General features: G+C 36.0%; 2 long non-coding RNA genes across 2 annotated transcripts in view; one reads left to right on the top strand and one right to left on the bottom strand.

The window, feature by feature from the left end:
• Window positions 1–8,192: 8,192 nt before the first annotated feature.
• On the bottom strand, window positions 8,193–13,686 carry LOC143668451 (uncharacterized). The gene is made up of 3 exons (XR_013168447.1): window positions 13,615–13,686; window positions 9,871–9,936; window positions 8,193–8,275 (listed from the first exon to the last, which is right to left on the bottom strand). It is a non-coding gene; the product is annotated as an uncharacterized LOC143668451 (long non-coding RNA).
• Window positions 13,687–14,434: 748 nt separating this feature from the next.
• The window catches only part of LOC143668073 (uncharacterized), a 28,964-nt gene continuing 20,638 nt past the window's right edge, over window positions 14,435–22,760 (top strand). The window contains exons 1-2 of the long non-coding RNA XR_013168280.1: window positions 14,435–14,760; window positions 15,546–15,658. This is a non-coding gene — a long non-coding RNA (uncharacterized LOC143668073). The remainder of the gene's footprint in view (window positions 14,761–15,545; window positions 15,659–22,760) is intronic.

The raw sequence follows: 22,760 nt of genomic DNA, 5'->3' as shown, positions 1-22,760 counted from the left end.
TAGAAGAGGAGGTGGAAAGGGAAAAAGAAGAGCAGATTCCAGGAAACCAAATAAACAGTTCAAAGTGGCAAGCATTGCAAACTAACACTTCATCATTCCCAATTTTACTGCTAGTGTTGGCCAACTGGAGAGCGGTCGTTACCTGATGAGATGCCAGCTCTAAAGAACTCAGAGTGTTCATTTAAAGTGTTTGGGATCTAGACTCAAGTTCAAGGATGTATGAGTGAAGCTTCCAACCATTATGATATGTTTACAAAGTTCTACTAACCCTATCCTGATGAAAATATTTATGCCTCCTTCAAATGTTCACCAGGCATCAGCGAGCAGGTCTGCAGCATCAAGAAAACAGATACTGTGTGCAAAAGACTGGAGATTATGAAAAGAACAGAAGGATGAGGCTTGTCAACTGTGCATTTCTTGAAGCATACTTCAAAAGAAGGAAGTCTAGGTTATTTTTGTTCACTTTCACCAATATCCACTTAACAATATGCAGCTATCATAAAAATCTAAGTATTTTATAGGGAATGAGCAAGCACCTCACTCCATCAGTGAATACTAACAAGAGTAGAACCTTTAGTTAAGCAGATAACCTAAGTCCACTCATTCTCAGACTCTTCATCATTCTTATATCTTTACAACAGATCCCCAGAAACTTTAAGCTTTTTGCCTCATCTCATATTTCTTGTTTCCCAGGAGCATCTGTGTAGTATGAATTTCTAGTCAATTTATAAATGGTCTTACCCTGACATGACACCTAAACTCCAAGCCTCTATATTTAATCACTTATTGTTATTAAATAATGTTATTGGTTTGGGATAATGTTACTGGTTTGGGATCTCAAACAGAACACAATAAAAACAGAGATCATGATTCCTATTCACCCCTAACAATCCCTTTCTTCACCAAATTTCTCCAGCTCAATAAACGGCAGCAACATCACCAAACTGTTCAATGCTAAAACCTATGAGCCATCCTTCATTTCTCTTTTCTCTCACCTCTCACATTCTGTCTTCCAGTTTTGTTGGCTCTACTGTGAATCATACCCTGATTTTTTCTTCTTCTTTCTAACTGCGTTGTTGCAAAATCCTACTTCAAGCACTATTATCTATCTCCTGCACCACCACCAAGTTCTCCTAATTCATCTCCTAGTTCTTGTCATTTTATAAAGCAAATCATAATTATTAGCTCAGTGGGAAAAATGGAGCCAAGGACGCTATTATATTTACTTGTAAAATCATTATATATTTAAGAATGCGATCAAATTCCAAGCAGAGAAAACAATTATTATGTGAAGGCAACCACAATTATAATACTCTATATTTTACTAAATTTTACAATGATTTCACTACATTATTTCATTATCCAAGGGAAAGTTAACATAAGCTGACAGTCAAAATTGAGCATGTACTCTGCCAGCACCCTAATAGGAAACATCATCCACTACTTGAACTACTGCAAGTAACCTCTTCCCTGGCCTCCATGTTTCCTCTTTTCCCCTACTCAACTCCAGTCCCACAAAGCTAAGTGAACTTTTCAAACACAAATCAAAATATTTAACTTCTGCACTTAAAATCCGCTGTGCCAGAAGTCTACCCATTCCCCTCTTCTTTTAATTAAAACTACCACTCCAAGTTTTAGGAAGAATAAAGCTGCTTGGCAGGAGAGCTTATCTCTCTGTCTCCTTTGCATAGCCAGATTATACAACCAACGTTGGGATGTGGGCTACGGTGAGCAGAAGCAATGCAGGTACAATCTCCAGATGATCTCTTAAATGCAGAGCCACTTATCCCGAACTCTCCCTTTCCTCCTTCCTGTGAACTAGAATACAGATATGATGGTGGTGAGTCTTTTTCTATCTTGTCTAGGATAGAAAAAAATCAGTGTACTAAAAAAAATGGCCAATTCTGAATATTTTTCCTAGATGTATTTTTTTAATTGGCACCCAAGTGTAATAGAAAGTGTCCATCTTGCCCCTTTCAGCTTTTCCTTCTTCCCTTATCCCACCCAGCCATCTCCCCTTATCTTTCTCTTCCTAAACAAATTGCTCCCCCAAAGACTTGATGTTTCGTTCAAATCTAGGATCACAAAACATGCACCCTAGAACAATAATTAGATCTCTTCATTTAAAAAGAAGAAAGAAATTAGGAAGTTTTGACACCTACTTTCAAAAGCAAATTGCTCTCAGGATCCTAGGTTCCTAGATCTTAGGATCGTAGGTTCACTATGGCCACTCTCTTACATATTTTAGTAAAGGCCTGAAAAGAAAAGAGTTACTAATATCTGAGGGTCATTTTTCTCTGTGAAATTGTTTCACTATGAAGCAATTAACCCCAATCTATGAATTTTTTGCAACAAATATGCAGTATGTTTAGTTAGTGACACAAAACTTTTTCCTGCTTTTGCAGTATATGGGGATGCTGAGTGTTAGTCAAATGCATTTCATTTGAAAATTACAAGCAAATTTCATAGGCTATTTACCCTTTAGCCTAGGAATTTGGGTTAGTCAGTCAACAGGACAATGGAATTTTTTCCTTGGACACTTTTGGGGAATAATTGCAGCTTTCCCATCTGAGAGAGCTCTGGCTGTTCATTATCACAACTATTTCTCCATCCTAAGGGCCCTCAGTCTTAATCATTGTTCCAGAAGGTCTTGAGCAAGTCTATTGCTTTGGCATTTCATGTAATAAAATTTAGACTCTTTTCAGTGAAACTAATTCTAATGAGTCCATCTGCTAAACCCCAAATATTGGTTTTTTTATAAAATACAAATTCAATAACAGGCTCGAAGTATAAAAGACAGCATTTATACAATTAATTCAACAATACTCAAACCCCTTCATCTATAAAGAAAAAAACTAAATATGTTCTAGTCAACCCACTAAGTCCTACCAGTTAAAGCTTTGATACTGCCTTATCAAGCACTGTTTCTCTAGAGTGGAGAAAATTCTGATAGTGAGCCTTGTCTTTACGACCACCTTTGATTTCCTGCTTTAATACTAATGAAGTAAAGAAGGAAACTTTCAAAGCCTAAGCTCCCCATTAATTTTAATTCAATGAATTTCTTTATAAGAAGCACATAAATCCTAACCAAGAAATTTAGCAACAATCTCCTGAAAAGGAAAATCCAAAATCTGATTTAGTGGAGATAGTAGGAGGTTGGACAGACAAAGCTAAATAATGTAGAGCCTATTTCACTGTGTAGCAACTGCAGTATTAATTTAGACCATCAAGCATTTATGGGTACTTTAATTATACATGCCTTTAGCTATTTACTTTCTGAGGTGGTTTCTTAGCATGCTGCAGAAGTGATTACCCTTGAGAATAAACAAGAAAGCAATCTGGATTCTAACACCATCACTCCCCATTTCAAAATCACATGGATTTGTCATGATTCAAATTTTGCAGTTTACTTTTCAAATTAAACAACTGTTTCTTTTCATCACAAGGGATGGAAAATTTAAAAATTAAGAAAGTTTTCAATAATGGAAGCAAGTACATCTGATTCACAGCCTCAGGAATGAGGGCAGACCATCTGTTACACTTCTGTATTGAAGGCTACACATTTGTGATGGGTCAGTAGGATCAGCTTCTTCTTGATTTTTGTCTTAAAACTAACTTCAGAAAGCACAGCACATGCCTGAGTTTAGAACTTGGTTTTCAGGAGATTTTGATCTCAAAGTGAACAACAGCATAAACTAACAAATTCCGGTGAATTGTTGAATTGCTGATTCTATGGCTTAGCCTATTGGGATTGGGGAGAGAATAAAACTGGGAAAATTCCTTAGAGGCTCATTGTGATTCACTAGGAATTTCTAAGCATTAGTCCTCCACCTATATACTACATTTAAAAAAAAATCAAGATGCTGTAGGGACTCAAAATGCCACTGTCAGGTGAAGGAGAGGAAAGATGACAAAGTAAAGAAACTTCAGGACTCAGGCCTTCAACCAAAAGTTACTTATTTTAAAAGGTAAGAATTTATGAAACAATTATTTTGAAACTACAGAGGCCAGAAGAGCACTGAACAGAATCCATGGAAGAGCTAGAGGAAAAGGCAGATAAATTATGTTTAAAAAATGCAAACTACTCTCTTCATGTAGAGGCAATGGCATCCACTCCTCACTCTTGCAACAAGCCACTGTGGGGTCTAGTGGCTAGTTGCCATGACAGAAAGAGACAAAACAATTTTCTTCGCCAAGAATTGGGGTGGGCATGGCCCATCTGTAATAACAGCTTTTGATTAATCTGTCTCTAAGGGCTGCTATTGTTTCAATACATCCCAGACAAAGGCCCACAGCCATAGTTTTAACTGTGCCCTGACAAAGGCAGCAGCCATTGTTTCAACCTTACTGCACAGGAGCAGAGTTGGCAGAGATTCGACGATGCAGCATTTCCTCAGGGTTACAGGGTCAGTTAGCTGAAGGGCTGTATTTGATGGGCAGGCCAGGAAAGTTATTTGGGGGAGCTATTGGAGGAGCTTTTACAGCCCTTCCTGTGCCCTGCCCAGGACACTTCGGAGCTAGTCTGTGCCCTCTTTGTGGATACTTGGTCCTATTCTGGCTGACAAAAATGGACTTGGGAAAGTTCTTTTCATAGTGACTCTACTCCCAGAATTTGTCCTCAGGCAAAAGCAGCTTGACCCAACTAAAGGAGCATAAAACTATAGAGGCAGACATTCTGGGACAAAGGCCTGCCAGTGTCCAACACCCGGGAGAGGGAGGCCTGCCTCCTGAGAAACAGAGGGGTCAACCAAAGTCCTGTAAACAGGGGAACTCCAAAACAACTAAGAATCAAAGGCAGAAGACAAGACAGAGCCCCAAAGACAGGCAAAACCCTGCACACTGCATGCACCTTTATACCTCTCTTATCAACGACAGTTTTCAAAACCAAGAAACAGACATCCCAGCAAATAGATCCCAGAGTTAATATTTTAAAATACCAAAATTTACAATGTGAAACAAAAGAGTGCAAGTCAGAGAAATGGGAAATGATGGCACATCCAAAGGAAGGGGGTAATACAGAAAACACCAATGAAGAAAGCCAGAATGTGGAAATACCAAGAAAGTCTTTTAAAAAATTATCTTTAAAAATGCTCAAGGAGATGAAAAAAAATACAGAGAAAGAAATAAAGGGCACCAGGAAAACAAGGAATGAGCAATATGAGGATCTTAATAAAGAGATAAAAACTTAAAAAACAAAAAACCAAGTAGAACTACTGAAGTTGAAGCCACAATAACTGAAACGAAAAATTATCAATAGGGTTTCAACAGAAGATTGGAGCTGGCAGATGAAAAAAATCAGCAAACTCAAAGATAAGACAATTGAATATATCCATTTTATATATTCTTGGAGAGTCCAAGAAGGGGAAAAAAGGAGGAGGCAGAAGGAATAGTCAAAGAAATAATGACAAAGACTCCCCAAACTTAGCAAAAGATGTGAATATGCACATGCAAGAAGCTCAGAGAACAGAGGATAAGCATGAAGAAAAGCACACCCTGTCATGTATTGATTATACCACCATTGCTTTTCTGGGGTACACACCATGTGACAGAGGAACCCCAGATGCAAGCAGATTTTCCTGAAAGAAGGTGTCTTCCTCGTGATACCTTAATTTGGACATTTTCATGGTCTAAGAACTGTAAATTTGTAACCTAATAAATTCCCTTCATAAAAGCCAATCCATTTCTGAATATATAACTTTAACAAACAAAAACAAGAGGTGTGGCCTGAAGAAGGCCAGAGCAGATATTCAGGTTAGAGACCCCCTTGTCTAGACCTTAGGACATTACTTCTGTGATGGCTGTTTTCATGGAGATGTGACCAACCCAACACGAGGTGGGTCTTAATCATTTTACTAGAGCCCTCTTGAACAGAATAAAGGCAGAAACTACAGAGAGACAGATACAGAGGAGCAGAGAGATGAAAACAAGTGAAGGACATAGAAAGAAAGAAAATGCCCTGGGAGAAACTAAGAGAAAATGCTCAGAGACATTTTGGAGAGAAGGACCAGAAGTCATTACCACATGCCTTCTCATGTGACACAGAAACTCTAGAAGCCAGTAGCTTTTCCTGAGAGAAGGTTATCCCTCTTGATGCCCTAATGTGGACATTTTCCTGGCCTTAGAACTGTACATTTATAACGAATAAATCCCCTCTCTAATAACCAGCCCATATCTAGTATATTGCATTCTGGCAGCCTCAGCAAACTGAAACACCTTCCTACAAATAACAGGCATATTTACCAAATATCTATTTATCTCATGAATTAAAATCATGGGATGTACTAGAAATACACTATAACATGGAGAAGCTCCAAATATCAATAAAATAAATGTGAATATTTGTGGAGTTAAAAAACAGACTTTTTGGTAAACTTGAACTTCTTATGACTAAAACCTTCTGCTTGGGATTACATTTAGTCTAGTCAGAGTTACCAAGCTACACAGACTCTTATGCACCAGAAGTAAGACCTGCAAAATCCTAAAAGACTGGTCTCTCCTCTCTTCTCCCTTGTAACTCCAACCACTCTGGATGCCTTTCTAGACCCCTCTTCTTTCCTTTCATCACTCCTCCCACCTCAGGACCTCTACATGGGCTCTTCACTCCATGAGCAGGTTTGAAATTATTATGTACTCCAGAAAAGCCATGCTTCGACCCTGATCCAATCTTGTGTGGGCAGCCATTTCTTTTCACCCTGATTCAATATTGGAGGGCAGAAAGTTTTATTAGATTGTCATCAAAGAGATGTGGCACACCCAATTGAAGGTGTGATCTTTGGATTGCATGGAGATGTGGTTCTGCCCATTCACAAACACCAAGTGAGGAACCCCTGAGAATAAACAGTCTGAAAGCAGTGGAGCCCAGGAGCAAGTTGACCAGCAGATGCCAGCCATGTGCTTTCCCAACTGACAGAAGTGTTCAAGATGGCACCAGCTTTTCTTGGGTGAAGGTAACCTCTTATTGATGCCTTAGTTTGGACATTTTCTCAGCACTAGAATTGTAAACTTGTAACATATTAAATTCCCCTTCTAAAAGCTATTCCATATCTGGTATATTGTATTCTAGCAGCTTAACAAACTAATACCCTCCACCTAGAATGTCTCACCCCACATATTCTTATTAACTCCTTCGACCTTCCAATTTCAAGTCAGATTCCCCATTCACAGAGAAACTGTCCTTGGATCTCCAGACTGGACAAGTAAGGTCTGTTCAGTTAAATGTTATATGGTGTTAGGGATTGAATCATGCCCCCAACAAAAGATATGTCAAAGTCTTAATCCACGTTCCTGCGGGTGTGAACCCAACTGTAAGCAGGACCTTTGAAGATGTTATTATCAGTTAAGTTGTGAATTCATTTCTAAATAGGCTCTTCAAACATCCTACTTAAAGGAGGCAAAATTGAATCAGGATGGACCTTTATCCACATGACTGGAGTTCTTATAAAGAGAGGAAATTCCAACCGTCAGTCAACAGAAGCCAGAAGACAGAGAAAGACACAAAGGGAAACAAGGAGACAGAGCACCACGTGACAGTTGAGGCAGAAATGCAAACCAAGAAACCCCCAAAATTGTGGCAAGCCAACATCAAAACATTCCAGACGCCAAGAAAGAAGCACGGCCTGTAGAGACCTTGATACTGCATCTCTAGCCTCTAAAACCAAAAGACAATAAACCTGTTCTTTAAGCTAACCCATAGTGTGCCATTTGTCATAGCAGCCCAGGCAATCTAAGACACATGGCAAATGCTTCTCTCACTCTATGAGACTATATACTGAATGTGGGCAAGGCTCCAAATCTCTTTTGCTGATCACTGCCATGTCAGCACAGTGCCTGGCATATGGCAGAAGTTTTGTAAAGATTTGATATTACCACGTACTAGGTGGAAAGTCATGGCAGAAAAAAACTAAATTGGCCACAGGTGGCTAGTTGACCAATACTACTTACAGAAAGAGCCAGAGATTTGGATCAGTGTCTTAATGGGGTGGGGGTCTCTGGAGCACCAGGTGCTCCAACAGCTGTCTAAAGGACCTTCTGTCTTTTAGTGAGATTTTGCAGCTGTGTGCTGGAGCTGGCATTTACCCACTGACTCTGAAAGCTGAATGTACATGTTTTCCAACTCCGTGTTCAGTGAAGTCAAGTTGCCAGCATGAAACCTATTACAGTGGGAATATTTACACAACAGAAATCAATAAATGCTTCAAATCATTGCTATTTTTTTTTTCTGGAGAGCTGGTTGTTGAGCAGCACATCACTAACACCATGCCTGGGGCTTCCAAATCTGTTTTAGAAGAAAGCACATAATCTTAAGAAGGTTTTCAAATTTTCTTAAAACCAAGGGTTCATGTATTTATTTTTTACAATTGAACAAATTTTAGTATTATTCATTAAAGGTTAAGTTTTTTTTTAAAAAAAAAGCATAGATACTATTACTTTCTGAGGGATTGTACTTTGTGAATTGAAGTTATTTTTAATATTTAATTATAGAAAGTTTTAAACACATAAAAAATAGAGGAGTATAATTAATCTGATGAACCTTACTTCAATAATTATGCCCGATTTCATTTTGCATGTGTATCACTCACTACCCATTCCTTCACAGTGAATAATTTTGAAGCAAATCCCAGACATTATGTCATCTATAAATATTTCCATATATATCTCTGAAACATAAGCACTTTTATCAGCACAGCTAAAATATAATTATCACTCCTTAAAAATTCCTTCATATTATCAAATATTTTGGCAACGTTCACAGTTTTCCTGAATGCCTTCCACTGATTTTCACTATTTGTTTGATCTCAGTGAAAGTCATCAAGGCTAATAAAATCACACAAAAAAGATTCATATGAGGTCTGTATTTGAAGTTATAGCCATTTCTTAGAAGATTTATTTCATCTAGACCTCCCCAACTTCTCCAAATCATTTATTGCTCTTACAATTTATTTATTAAGAGAACCAATCAAGTCATTTATCCATAGTTTCACATAGTCTGGATTTTGCTGATTGTGATATCACAATGTCATTTAATATATCCCTCTGTTTCCCATATTGCTTATGAGCTGTTAGTTAGATCCAGAAGTTTGATCATTTTCTAACTTGATTTCTTTTTTTTTTTTTTTTTTGAGAGGAAAGAATGGGGCATGACTACTTTACTTTTTCTTTTTTTTTTCTTTTTCTTTTTTTTTGTTTCATGGGCAGGCACCAGGAATCAAACCCGGGTCTCTGGGATGGCAGGTAAGAACTCTGCCTGCTGAGCCACTGTGGCCCACCCTACTATACTCTTTCTACCAGGAGGCCCACAGTTCTGGTTCTTTCTCTTTTGGGTGCAATTTTATCAGCCTTTGATGATTTTCACTGAGAACTTTAATTTTTAGGGGTTGCAAAAACAGAAGTACTCTATTTCTACCATTTCTTCTTCATTTATTAATTAGAACAGTTTTTATAAAGAAATAGCTTCCTTTATATAAATTCCTTGGTTTCTCAACCATGTGTACCCCAAGATACAGATCACATAAAAAAGAAAGGAAAATAATTAATTATATTCTTTTATTTTTCAGTTTTCAGAGTGAGTTAGTTTCCTAACAGCCTCCGAAAGAAACAGATTTTTGTAGTATAAAATCATAAATACAAACTTGATGTGTTTCACTCCATCACAGTTATTATCCTTATTGAAATTCAAATTATTACATCTTTGGATAGTGGGAGATTATTCAAGTTGGCTCCTGAGTTCTTTTAACACAGCCCCAATGGTCTATAATTGTCTCCTTGGTGTTCTGATTGCTTCTGGATTTATCTTGCACATTTGTGCTCCTTTCTAGAATCACTCTTATTTACAACAACCCCTAGTTACAATTAATAGGAAATGACACTTACAGACTTGGATCTTTGCACTGTGGTGTTACATGCTACTGGGTTTTTAGCCATTTCAGCAGGAAAAGGCTAGAAAATATGTGTTTTCAAAGAAAGATGAAATCCACCCTTAATTCATACTGATATTTTCAGTTCACATATATTACACCTGTGTCTTTAAAGCACTGTGTATGTCTCATTTCTCAATATCATCAATCAGTCTCATTTACTTTATTCCACAACATACACAATATAACAAAATAACAAAACCAACACAACTACTGAAAATATGATTACTAAAAATAGATTTTTAAATTTTTTGCTGCTATTTTCTTCCTAAGGGACTATTCTACTACATAACTATAAATTATTGTGTTTTAAACTCACTTAGAATGATAGTTCTTTTGTGTGTGGTTAAATCACTGATACACAAGCAGTTCCATTTCTATTATATTCTTTCTGATATTGAATTTTTTGTGTTTAATTTTGTATTTTAATTATGTAAAATATTAATATTGTTCCAAAGTCAAATGCTCAAAGCAATGTGTATCCAAAAATCTAAGTTGTATCCATGCCCCTCAATTCCATTCTCTCCTTTACTCTTTTGGTAACTATGTATTTTTATTTTATAGTTTATTTTCCATTTTTAAATAAACTATAACAATATAGTCTCCCTTTCTTAGGAAAGTGGTAATATACCATACACACCTTTAACCATCCTTCTTTTTTCATTTAACAATATATCCTGGAGATCCCCCATAATGCACATTGATTTTCTACATTCCTTTTCACAGCTGCATAATACTCCATTGTGCTGATGTACAATAGTTCATTCTACCACTGGGCTTTTGGCTTTCTAGCCTTTTGTTTTTATAAAAGGTGCTTCAATCAATAAATTTTTGCCTACATCTTTTTGTATTTGCCACTGTATTATAGGAATGGATCCTTAGAAATAAGGTTTTTGTGGAGGCCAAAAGCAAGTACTTTCATGCAGTACTGCCAAATTTCCTTTCATGGCTTCTACAATTTTGCATGAACGCAAGCAACATGTGAGAATGGTTTACTTCCACAGCCTTGCAGACAGAATGCTGTCAAAACTGGGAGTTTGGCAGTCAGACAGAAGAGAGACGGAATTTCAGTATTATACTATTAAAACATTCCTCTGAACATCTTTTCCATAATTTAGTTATTTGAATTCTTTTATTTTTATCTGGATCTTAATATTTCTATGATTATTCCCCTTCTATTCTCAGATGATATTTATATATTAGGAATATTTGTCTCTGACATAAGTTGCAAATATGTTTACCTGTCCGTCACTTATATTTTTACTTATAGTATATTTGCCATTAACAAAATATAACATAGTCAAAAATTTCAACCTTTTGCTTTATTGCTTCTGTATTAAGAATAAGGGTTAGGAAAATTTTCACATTCTCAGGATATAGTGGGATTCCTTCACCCCTGTTGTCTTTCAGAATTTGTACTGTTTTCTGTCTCTTACATTTGATCTGTTATTTTTGGATTTTAACTTTGTGGAAAGAATAAGCAATGAATCTGTGTTATCTTTTTCCATATAGCTATTCAATAACTCTTAGTAAAAAATTCTGTCTTTCATTGGTTAGCATGTGGCCTTCATGGTATACTAAATTTCCATGTATAAGTGTATCAATTTCTAAATTTTCTATTTTATCCCATTGATTAGCCTGCCATTCAAATATCAATGACAGATACCTTAGTTATAAGGCTTTTATAGTATATTTTAATTTTGAGAATGGCTAGCTTTGCCCTCTCCCCACACAAATACACACCATTTACTTTTCTTTTTACAATGTTCTGTGTTCTCTTGTTTTTCCTTCCAAATAAACTTTAGAATCAACCCATCTAGCTGCAAGGAAAAACACTAATGGTTTTTTATTAGGGTTCCATTAAACTTAATAAGTAATTTAAGGGTATCTGATAACTTCATGATACTAAGTCTTTCTAATCAAGAATAAAATGTCTTTCTTATATTTGACAATTTTATATGTCTCTCAGGTGTTTTTAACAGTTTTTCTCATTTAGATTTGGACATTTCTTGTAAAGTTTATACAGATAAATTTATTTTCTGTCTTGCTGTCATAAAATAGGATAATCTTTATTTTAGAGTCTGATTTTTGTTTGTGTAAATGATGGTGTATTATTTTTTAAATGCCACTGGAATGCAATATACCAGAAATGGAACATCTTTTAAAAAGGGAATTTATTAAGTTGCAAGTTTACAGTTCTAAGACTATAAAATGTCCAAACTAAAGCACTCAGACAAAGACACCCTGACTGAAGAAAGGGCTGATGATATTTGGGGTTTCTCTCTCAGCTGGGAAGGCGCATGGTAATGTCTTCTAACTTTCTCTCCTGCTTCTCATTTCAAAGGGCTTCCCCATGGGTGTTTTCCTTCTGCATCTCCAAAGGCCTCTCCTCTGTGCTAGCTCTGAAGCATTTTCCAAAATAGTTCCCTCTTAAAGGACTCCATAAGCCACCTCATCTTGAATGGGTAAAGATACATCCCTCTGGAAACCACCTAATCAAAAGGTCCCACCCACAATTAGGTAGGTCACATCTCTATGGAAACAACTTAATCAAAAGATCCCGCCCTATAATATTAAATCAGGATAAAAGAACATGGCTTTCCTGGGTACACAAAGTTTCAAACAGACACAGGTGGCTACTGGCTTTTTAATGTTAATTTTATAATCTCCTATTATACTAAAGTTTTTACTGTTTGTGATTCTTTTCTATTGTTTCCTTTAGGTTTTAAAGATAGATAAGTATATTATTTCCAGGTAGGTAAAGTTGTTTTTTTGTTCCTTTCTCTTATTATGCCTCCAATTGCTTTCTCTTGACTAATACCTCCAACACTGTGTTAAATAATAGTGGATACAATGGGTAATGTCATTTGGAACAAAAAACTTTAACTGTTTCTCCATTAAGTAAGATGATAAATTCCCAGGTACTGACATTTTAGAAAGCCAGAGAACAAAAGGTAGCAAGAATGAGTGGACGAGAAGGGATAGTGTTAAGGAATTATCTAGCAATTGCTATTTTATTGAGTATTTGTAATATGAATGAGTGCTGCATGTTCTAAAATGGATCTCATGCTCTTTTGTGTGTGATCCCTTTAATTGCTTTTCTGTTTCTTTAGCGGTTATTGTTCTTTTTGTCATTTGTTGGGATCAATTATGGTAACTTAAATATTTTTTGAATTTGTTATTTTATCAAGATTTTCAAATGTTTTCATAGTGTTGGGCAAAGCAAAATTTTTAAACTTGTTTGCTTTATGCTTGTTTTTTCTCCGTTTTCATTTCTAATTTTGTGTATTCATGCTTTCGTCTTCATTATGTTAAAAATTTTGGTATTATTTTAGAATTGCTTTTAGAATTATTTTCTAATTCATTAACTTCTGCCTTATCTATGTCAGTTCCTTCTGTATGCTCTTTTGATTTATTTTGTTGTTCTTTTTCTACCTTTTTGAATTCAAAATTAAATTCATTCATTTTCATTTTTGAATTTTCATTGATCTGGGTATTTAATGCTAAAAATTTTCCTCTACTTTTATCTCCCAGGTTCTGTTCTCCCGTTTTCATTATTGTTATTTGTAAACAATTCTGCTATTTTGTATTCCTTCTTTGAATCAAATGTTTAGAAGCAACTTTTCTTAAGGAAATGAGATTTTGTTTCCTATTCTCCTCCCCAACCTGCCATGCCGACTTCAAGTAGTTAATGACTTACGAAGGAAATACTGGTAGCTCCTCAGGACTATCTAGACTCAAGCACATGGAGTGAAAATGAAACAAAATATTATACAATAATCCAACCAAGATATTCTAGAACACAAGTGACTAGAAGCTCCCTCCTTCTTTTAAGAACCTTGTTTCAAAGTTCCACCGTTGGCAGGGCTTCATCTCTTTTTCCCTCAGGTTCCCTGTTTATTTTGTAGAGCCACAGTACAGAGGTTTTTGGCTGACCAGATATTTTAATACTGTCAAAAGTCCTTGTGCTATGCATTATCCCATGCTGAAATTCTGAGAAGTATATTCAGTCTCTGACAAATGAATTTGCACTGTAATAAGATCTCCTACCAAGATGAGAAACAAGCATTATTTTTTGGAGGGGGCTGGGGAGAGAATTTTCAGTGTAGTGCTTTACTAATCATGTTTTTTCTTAGTGTACTTTGTTTTGGGGGCTGGGTGAGTTCAGCAAATCTTTCATCACAAGCAATTCCTTATAACTGAAAGATGAATGCACATACTGACTCTAAACATGTATATTAAAAGAAATCTCCTCTTCATCTCCAAACTATAATTTAGAATCCAACCTCAGAGTGTGTACCGTTTTCTTCCTATCAACATGGCTCAGAGATGAACAAGTGCTGGCTTCAGCTTTCTGTCTCAGAGCCGCGTTCTTTTTTTTTTTTTTTTTGTCTCTCTTTAATTGGTACCTCGTATGAGGACTGCAGTTGAAATGTGATTACATCCCAGCCTTCCCAGGGAATCAGGGAGTTCACCAGGAGTCTGGGGCGAAACCCGGCAGCATTGCAGAGAACAAAACCAGAGGGATAGGACCACTGCCAGCTGAGATAAATTACCACACCAGATTAGGAGCCAATGCTAGTGTGAGCAGCTGAGGAGAGCTAGAACCTTGTGGCATTAGAAGGGCACAATTAGAGGGCCAGCAGCCAACCTGGGAACTGCAGAGAAGTGGAGAGAAAGAGCTCACTTTCCCAGCTGACCAAATGGGATCAGATCAAAGAGTCCGATGGCGAACACACCCTTCAGAATCAGTGCCAATCCTGCACAGCTGGTGCCAGGAGCACACTGAAGAGTCCTAGATGAGCCATCAACAGGACATCCAACCTCCAGACGGAAAAAGGAGGAGGTAGTTTTAGAGATTACCCTGGACACGCTATTGAAATACCACAGCTGAACACTGAAACTGACAGTGCTGCTGTTTTACTAAAAGTAACATTAGAGAGAAAACATTAGCAGCTCCATCACTAAGGAGCAGAATTGCAGCCCTTTGTTCATACCCCTAAGAACAAGGCAAATAGGCAAGAGCTGAAAACAGGAAGGCGGCATCGTGTAATATTTATATGTAATATTATATGCATGTAATTTTTACATTCATTTAGATGAGAAAATTTCCTTAGCTTAGGTCCAATCAAAGGGGGTTTCTTTCTAAGAACTGAGCTCTTTCTCATTGGAAGGAGAATGAGAATCAGCCATCTGTGCCTCCTATTCTCTTCGGTCTTGATTAATCTGAGGAAACACATCATCAAATATAAAAGAGCTTAAAATTGTTATTTAGGATATGAACCATAAGATGGGAACGTGCCTTGCTGCTTCTAAAGCAATAATCATAGTGAATTTAATATATCTGGAGAATAAAAGCATAGAAATTCATTTCAAGGAAGATAGCTGACAATATGATACCAGCATATAAGTCCAAAAATTTGTCCTATAATCTAGATACTCTTTCTATTGAAAAGAAATTAGGTTTAGGAGAAGATATTATTAAAATACACACACACTTACTTGATGTGTGTTGTTTTGTCTCTTAAAATGTCTTTATATTCAAAGGACTGCCTTAAACTGTAAAATACAATGATTTACCACATTAAGTAAATGTATCATGCTATTTGCCTCAAACTATTATTTTTACAGTTCTAGAATCATTGTGACAAAAGGAAGACTGAACAAGGATGCCATTCTGTGAAATCTGAGAGTAAAGATAAAACATCTGCTTTTCCTCTTGTATTGAAACCAAGAGAGATTAGGTTGGTAATTTTCCTACTGCCCCCCAAGGTCATTATCATATCACATTCTCATTCAATAACCTAAAATGATCTTAACATCCATAATAGAGTTTTTGCTAAAGCAAACATCTATTTCATGTATTTCTTTATTATTTTAAATTAAGAAATATTTAAATATATGTATATACATGTGTTGTATATATATATATATCATACATATATATGATATATTAATACTTTCATAGTGATAGACAGTGGTTTTAAAGCTTTGTAAGCATCAGAATGTAGCACTATAAAAAAGGTACTATTTTCATAATTTCCATTATACATTTTAATTGCTCTTAAGATTTTCTTTGCTCTAGTTTATTTTGCTGCACTAACACAGGATATGTCAGATTCAACTTTTCCCTATTTTATCTTTCCTTTATTTTCTTTTAGCTCCAAATTAATACATTGTTCTTGTTAATAACAGATAAATAATAGATAAAAGTATATATTGGCCGGTAATAAATATTTGCTATTTTCTCCATTATATTTTTGTAATTTCAACCACAATATAAATTATAAAATATGACATTTTAGCCAACTACTTAAGGAACAAGGGAATTACTTTCACTTCTTTTGTGTCACCAAAATTAAAACTCTGTAACCAATGAAAGTAATTGATGAATGATTTTGGATTTACCCTGATTTTCTTCTTGAACTGATTCTTGCAGTTTCAATTACTATTGATGCTAAATGGCTCTTCATTCACACTTCTTTCTTTCCTTTCTCTCATTCCTAAAACAAGAAACAGAAACCCACAATAAAATAAAGGCAAAATCCCACAATTGGGGTTTAAGTAGAAACTGCTACTGCTCTCTAGTTTTCTTGTATTTAAGCAATTAGATCAAAATATCTCTACTTGCAAACCACATCAAGTTCAACTGAAAAGTCACTGTTGATAAGATACAGTTTTGCAGAAACATATTTTCAGCCCAAATAAATTCTTGGAATCCACCTCAGATCTCTTCCACACAAGTGAATTCTCCAAAAGATGGAAATAGTTTTCAATGGAAAATTTTCAGCACCCTATGAATGCATAAGATAATGCTATTTTTTTCCTGCCACATGAGATTAAAACTTAGTAGGACTTACTGAAATGTGACCTTATTGACATGGAAAGTAGAAGATTAATCACCACATTGAAACACTACAGTAATATTCCATCTGGACAGATTTAGGGAAGGGAAGGCTTGATGATTTCTCAGATACTGTATGCAAAGTAAGATAATGCATTCTGTGTTATTTTATTTTGGCTTTTTAAGAAATTTTATGAATGTTGGGGTGAGTTTCCTTCAGAATTTGATAAAAACAATAAAAATATCATACCAGGGTTAAAAATGTTTCCTATTTTAAAAATATCTTTTAACACACTCTGAAATCAGAATAATATTGAACATATGAAATACATTTTCATGAGGAATAGTGAAGTCTAACTTTTTTCTGTTACAATGGTAAAGAGGCTTCAATTCAGTTCTTTAAAGTAAAGAGGAAGAAAACTTAAAATATTATTTACAAGACCATTTTGGAAAGAGTTATTTAATAGGTAACAAAGATGAAGTAAATTTCAGATGCAATATCACACCCAGAGAATTTTAAGATTCAGGGAATGTGCTGGATTGTCTAAACATATTATAATACAAAAAGATGAGCCAAATAAGGGAACTGTTTTTCAGAAATATCTCCAAGCAGGGAGTATCTTGAAATTCTCATAAGACAGCACTCCGCACTTAATGCTGGAAGGAATCTTCAGAGATCACTTAATTTAGTCAACCCAAATTTATAGTTCTTGACCCCAAGAGAAGCTGTGGAGTTACCACAAGACACACGCCAACCTATGTAGAAACCAAGAATTTTTTTAGCTCACATACATTTGTGTGATTTTTTCTGATGCACAGACATCCAATAGAGACTGGTAAAATATCAACAAAGCATTTTGGAATCCATTAAAATGATCATCACATGTTTTTCTTAATAAATTGACATAAAGAGTTTAAGTTCCTAATGTAGGAGAATTTTGAAACCTGAAAAGTGATAGATCTATTCCCTCCACCCCCACTTTTTCCACTTTCTTTAATCACGTACATGTCCACAGTATAAACTACATAAAATGGGAATTTGTCATTTTTTTGTTTACCTCTGTATTCCTAGAACATTGCCTGACATGTTGTAGGTATTTGAAATGTCCAATGAATGAGGGAATGTTGAATGAATATCTTAAATCACCCAGCATTTGATGTTAAAGGGCTTTACATAATAATGTTTAAAAAAAAGTCACATGGAGACTGTTAAAAAAAGACAGCCCTGTTGTCTTCCTTTTTGGCAATAAGCTATGTCTTAGCATAATAAATTTTTTGCGTGTGTGTTTGGAGAATAACTGTTCAGATTCATTGCAATTTATTGCTTTTTTTCATGCTGAGAAAAAGAATGATTGTGAAATACATTCACTTTTCAATGTTTTGGAGCCTGTCTGTTCCTGGGTGCCAATTCACTCTGGCAGGAGCCTAAAGGTCTCCATGGAGCTGCTGGTGTCAGCATCACATAAAATATGCTCCTGAAATGGATCATTCTGCTGCTCAGGGAACATGCAGGAGAGGCTTAGCTAAAATAAAGAAAGAACAAAGCTATGACATCCAAAAATAAAATCAAAGGGGATCAAGTTAGGGTTATTTATACATACTGTTACTGGACTCAGTATTTTAAACACTGCACAGCTGTTCAAAATTTGAGAAGAAGCAATCAACAATAGCACTCACATCTCCTTGGCTGGAGAGCACTTGGGTCAGGTACATACATATATATTCCATCTACTATACGCAGCTTCTGCTATATTTACTCATTCTCAGTTCTCCTCTTTGGTTTAAAAATGTGATAAAGAAAGCAAGATCTAAAATCAGATGATATAGGTTAAAATCCCAGCCACATAACTTCCTGGCTCTGTGACCGTGGCCAAGTTACTTCACCTCCTCGATCCCTGGATTTCCAATCAGTCAGTGGGAAACAATTGTTCCTACCTTGTGGAGTTGCTGTGAGGATTCAATGAAATAATCCATGTGAAGCACTTAACCCAGTTTCTGGGTTATAAATTCTCAATAAGCATTGACTCTTATTATCAGTATGTTATGATATAAAACTGGGTCCATGATTATTATCTCTGAATCCTCTTCCTAATTCCAGTTATACTTGAAGAGATAGTATACAGGAATCACTTAAAATTCTTGGACCCAGATACCTTTATTACCCCTCTCCCAAGTCCCACATCTCACAATGTCTCAATGTTGAGTCATCCTCCATGATTTGATGTTTTCGCAAATTCCAAAATTCTTTTTCACTGATGAAAAGACTCCGGATCTGATGAACCCAAAATGGAAATTCAAGATCTAAGAAATTGTTCTTTCTGTGCTTAAGTTATCCCAATCTGCCAGGGCCAATATGTGTGTATGCATGCGGAAGGGGCCCTTACCTTGCTTTGTTCCTTGGTTACTTTCTCATGGAGAGCACTGCCCAAAAATCCAGCCTAAACCCTGAACCTGCTTTCATGCAATTTTATTGAGATATAATCACATGCCATATAATTATCCAAATATACAAGCAGTGGCTCACAGTATCATCATATAGTTATGCATTCATCACCACAATCAATTTTAGAACATTTTCATTACCTCAAAAAATGAAAATACAAAGAACACTCAAAAAATCCCATACCAACTTGCCAGGGTGACTTACACTCCTGGGAGTCATGTCCCACGTACAGAGGAGGAAAGTGAGTTTATTTGCAGAATTGGCTGAGAGAGAGAGGTCTCATCTGAGCAATAAAAGAGGTTCTCTGGGGTGACTATTAGGCATAATTATAAGTAGGCTTAGCTTCTCCTTTGCAGATTAAAAAGATCTCCTTTGCTCCAAGATCAAGGGCTTGCCTTATTAAATTGGGAGTCCCTAATGCTTATGAGAATAACAAGAATTCCCTAGGTGGGGAAGTTTAATATTTCCACATTTTTTTCAAGTCCCTCAAGGAGTCTCTGCAAATATATATATTTTTATTTTCAGTGCAAATTATTCCTGGATATAGTAGTTATTATCTTAACCAGTACAAAATAAAAAGATGTCATTCCCCATTCAAGGTTTCATGTACTTATGATGTTTGAATAAACTGACCATACAGGTTAAATTAGATAGTGTGCTACAAAAACTATAAGTTTTGTACCAGCTAAACATCTCTTCTTTCATTTTCATGCAGAAGTTGAAGTTTTAAAAAATGGTCAATATCATCATTTACCCTGCATTCTTATTTGCCTTAGTCCTGACCAGATCAGCTTCATTCATAGCTCTACTTGAAGTCTGATCTCTCTTTCAGCTTCTTTGGCAAATGCTGTTGGGGTAATGCTGATTTTCATACCTGCAGAACTCTAACCCTGAGTTTAAGGTGTCCCACAGATACCCAAAGTTCCAGAGAACAAACAGGTTATAGAAAAAGAGCTCAGCATCTCAGAATTTAGAAATAAAAGTTAAAACCCAGAAATAAATGTGACTTCTGTAAGAGCTTACAATCTGGAAACCTTTCAATAAGCCTTATTGAACATTCTGTACCCTTTAATCATTGATTATACAATCCCTGTTCACATTCTATCCCCTGATAACCTACTTTCTCGAATTCGATTCTCAGAGTTTGCACATTGTAGTTAGTCTTAGTAGTCAGGTCTTACAATGCTTGTTTTTGTATTTCTGACTTATTTCACTCACCTTACTGTCTTCAAGGTCCATTCACCAGGTTACATGCCTCACACCTTCATTCCTTCTTACAGCTGCTCAATATTCCTTTGCATATGTACATCCCAGTTCATCTTTCCGTCCATCCATTGCAAATCATGAATACTGCTCCCATAAACACCAATGTGCAAATGTCAATTCTTGTCTCTGCTTTCGGTTCTTCCAAGAGTAGACCTAATAACAGGGTTGCAGAATCATATGGTAACCCTATATTTAGCTTCCTGTGGAACCACCACACTGCCCTCCAGAGGGGGGCTGCACCATTCTATTTCCCTACCAGCAGGTATCTCTTTCCACACGTTCTCCAGCACTTGTGGCTTTATGCTTATTTTCTCAACAATTTTTTTCACAATCCATACAATCTATCCTAAGTAAATAATCAATGGCTCCTAGTATAAACACTTAGTTATGCATTCACTACCACAATCTATATGAGAACATTTCTATTTCTTCTGCAAAAAAAGAAGAGAAAAAAAAAGAAGAATACACAAATCAAAAGGAGAAACATCTCCACCAAGATTTCCATACCCCTTCTTTATATCCCCCTCTTGTTAACATTTAGCTTTTAATATTTACCTTTAAAAAGGTATACTACCTTTTTTTTCACAATTAATGGAAGCGTATTGCAATGTTACTGTTAACTATATGCATCTTAGTTGCCAATGATTGTATTCTTTCCCACATACTGTTCCATTCTCAGCACCTTGCAATACTGACATTCATTTGTTCTCCCTCTTGTAAACAATTTCTCACATTTTTACATTTAATCACCATCATTGTCCACTATAGGTTTAGCTAAGTTATACAGTTGCAGTTTTTATCTTCTGTCTTTCCTTCTAGCATCATAGATGCTCCTAACCTTCCTCTTTTAAGCATACTCACACTCAGCTACCATCAGATAGTGCTACCATTAAATAGTATAGTGCTATACATTTCTGCATGGTTACGATCAGTCTTGTTGAACATTCTGTCCTCTTTCAGCATCAAATGCCCAGTCTCAACCCTCTATCTCCTGATAACCTGTGTTCTCAACTTTAACTCCCAAAGTTTGCTCACTATTGTTAGTTCATATTAATGAGACCATACACTATTTGTCCTTTTGTTTCTGGCTAATTTTGCTCAATATAATGTCCTCAAAGTTCTTCCAGGTTGTTGCATGCATCATGACTTTATTCTGTCTTATAGCTGCATAATATTCCATCACATGTATATGCCACAGCTAAACCCTGAGTGTTTTTGACCCTGAAAAATCATCTTTGTTTCATGCCCAATTTGTGACACTCTCAATTTCTTCCATCTCTTACCATTTATTATTTCTTATTCCCCTATTATCTCCCCACCTTTCTTTTCTGTCTGCATTATACATACATTTCTTCTTTCTTTCCTATCATTGTTCTTTAGCACTTCACACAAATAATACTGATATATTACCTACAAAAACTACTGGGCAGTAACTTTAACCTGGCATCCATAGAAGGCCCTCAGAAGGACCAGGTATGCCCTAAATGGTGTATGCCAAAGTAGTATTTGCAAGTATCATGGGTATATGGGTTTATGTGTGTCTGTAACAGAAAGGGACAGGGTGGGGAGGGAGAGAGAGGTGTATTGCATGTGTATATATATGTGTATTTATTTCCTAAGGACAAAGCACATTATTTTCATTAGATTCTCAAAAGGTCTATGATATTAAAAATGTTAAGAACCTCTAAGTTAATCTAAAGAGTATAAAATTGTTTAATGTGTTTATTATATTTTGAGCAATGGAAACTTTTTGAGATGATGTAACTTCAACACATATTTATTGGGATAAATGGTAAAGAAATAAGTAGATCTAAACTTCCAGTTTCTGGTCCAAAATGTAAAGAGCTTGAAGTCATTACTCCTATTCTCACAACAAGAAGAAAGCTGAAAAACTGAAAGTCAGTCAATCTTCCTAGATCCATCAGAGAATTGAGGTCACAGGATAAATAACTACCTCCAAAAAACTGAATGATTGAAACACACAAAGAATCATAGCTTACTCAGAACAGAAACCACTGCTGGTGCCAGCATCAGGTAGAAATAAAGGGCAATGATTGATTGCTTGATAAGTGATCATGGACTAGCTCAAGAGATTGAAATTTCCTGGAGGCTCAGCTTCAGTGGGAGTGGGGGCACACTTTTATGAGTTTTACTCCCAGGAGCCCCACTAGGTTCCCACTATGAAGACTGGAGAACCATCTCCTCAAGCTTTGAGCAAGGAGAGGGAAAAAGTAACCATTTTGAAACATGTCTGGAGCATTCTATTCTCCTTAACAAATGCCTTCCCTCAAGG

Source organism: Tamandua tetradactyla, chromosome 24 (genome assembly GCF_023851605.1).
Source record: "Tamandua tetradactyla isolate mTamTet1 chromosome 24, mTamTet1.pri, whole genome shotgun sequence".
Lineage (NCBI taxonomy): Eukaryota > Metazoa > Chordata > Mammalia > Pilosa > Myrmecophagidae > Tamandua > Tamandua tetradactyla.
Note: the sequence above shows the minus strand (reverse complement) of the source record. Positions and strands in the feature narration are given on the sequence as shown.